Source organism: Neolamprologus brichardi, chromosome 2 (genome assembly GCF_056152115.1).
Source record: "Neolamprologus brichardi isolate AB-2024 chromosome 2, ASM5615211v1, whole genome shotgun sequence".
Classification (NCBI taxonomy): Eukaryota; Metazoa; Chordata; class Actinopteri; order Cichliformes; family Cichlidae; genus Neolamprologus; species Neolamprologus brichardi.
This window is the reverse complement of record NC_142105.1, coordinates 2,155,977-2,158,047: the sequence shown is the minus strand read 5'-3', so window position 1 is coordinate 2,158,047 and position 2,071 is coordinate 2,155,977.

The window sequence follows — 2,071 nt, the reverse complement described above, 5'->3', positions numbered from 1 at the left end:
ACACAGCAAAACAGTTCAGTGTTACTGACGGCTTCCATTGTAACTGGCCTGCGTTACTTTTGTGAGGGATTATTTTGCCAGTTACCCGTTTGGCTGAGCCGCCACTGCCACCTACTGGAAAAACTAAATATCGCCCTAATATCACATCAGGTGGGAGCAAATGAGCTTTTCGCTCTGTGTTATGATGCAAACTATTGTCACAACAAATAGCCAAAAAAAGATGATTGGGGGGGGGGGGGGGGGCAGGAACACATAAGGAACACATCTGAGACTTGTTCTTAATGCTCAAAATACTCAGGGTGCCACAAAGTGCATGTTTCTAGTCTCCTGTGTGGGTGTTTCCTCATCTCTCAGAAGAGTCCGAGCTGTCATCCACAAACGAACCTACACACAAAAATTTAAATTATAAAAATCTACCAATAAAACAGCAGTAATTTAATCACTTCTGTGACGGCTGGGAAATGCATTTTTACAGCATTTAATGTAGTCATTACAAGATTCAGAGAGAAATTGTCTTTGAAAAATATAAACAGAATCAATTTCAGTTTTGTATCTTTAAGTTTTTTCTATGAAAAATCTGAAAAGTGGCAAATGGACCCGTTCTTTTACACTTTTTATACTCAAGCACTCAAAGAGCTTTATATAAGTTTTGGGGGGGAAAGCCTTTAGAGGTTTCTGTCCAACATTCACACGTTGGTGCTCTGCTGAAAGTAACAATTCAGTATCTCACCCAAAAATGTTTTAGATAACTGGTGGAGTAGGGCTTGTACCACCAACCTTCTAACTGGTAGATGATCTGCTCGATCCTCTGAACTTCAGCTTCAGTGTGCGTTCTGGATCTTTACCAAACATTTTATGAGGTGTACAGATTATAGCTGCAGTTTCTATTTAAGATATTCGGTTTCTAAGACACGCATGTTATTTCATAGCATTATTACATTTATCTCTTATATTTACCACATTTCACACATGAAATTAAAACACAACACCATATTTTTTTTAACCTATGTAAGTTTCTCGAATTATATGAAAACCCCAGAGAACATCTCAGAATTGTTCCTGGAAGTCCAGGAATTCTGTAAATCCAGTGTACTTTGCCCTGGAAGTCCATTTGTTAAGACACAGGGGAGTCTGATTAGAATCTGCTGTTCCATTAAATAATCTCCAAATGTGCATAAGATGGCTTTAGTTTTTATTTTTTCGGCTGCAGCCCCGAGTGTGTACTGGTCTGAGATCAGCTAAAGAAGAACAAAAACAAATCAAATATGGGCTGAGTCTACCTGCATTTGATCCAATTTACACATTAATGCCTATAATACTTAATTGTTCTTAACCCTTTAAAACCTGAACTATAAAATCACTCTTTAATGTTTTGATAATGGAGTGTTTGCTGAACCTTTAGACAATATATAAAAAATATATATCAACTTTTAATCTGCATATGAGTTTTAATTTGTATCACATTTACTACATAAGCCATATTTTTGCAATGTAGTCATTAAAAATGTGTCATGCACTTTATATGATTTATGAGGTTAAAATAAAGTCACACTGATGATGTAGAAGTCTGAAAAACTCACAAAAACACACAATTGGCTTTAAAGGGTTCAATTATTTCACGGCCAAAAGGTTAAAAAAAAAAGCAGGAATAAAGTTGCATCTAAGAATCTGTATTTATTACTGATGCTCATTCAGGAAACACAAAGGCTTCAGACAATTAATAAACTTGAGCTCCTGCTACTATTTGCACACAAAGAATTGTTTGAAGTTTATCAGGAGACGGTGATTTTATACCTGTTGATATTTAGTCTGGAACATGTTCCCATGGCGATGTACATCAGTAAGTATTAAACCAGCTTTGCAGCGCAGGGTTAGCCCCAGAGTTAACCCTGAAATTCTGCTTCACAGGCCTCAGATGCTCAGATGTGATTTTCATCACCTTCCAGGATCAAGTGGGGAAATTTAGCTCGTTATGCAAATGTGTAAATGACTGCAGTGTGGAGTCACTTTACTTTAGCGTGGTTATAATCTGAGTGCTGACAGTACAGCTCGTGTTTGGTGAGTTAACAAC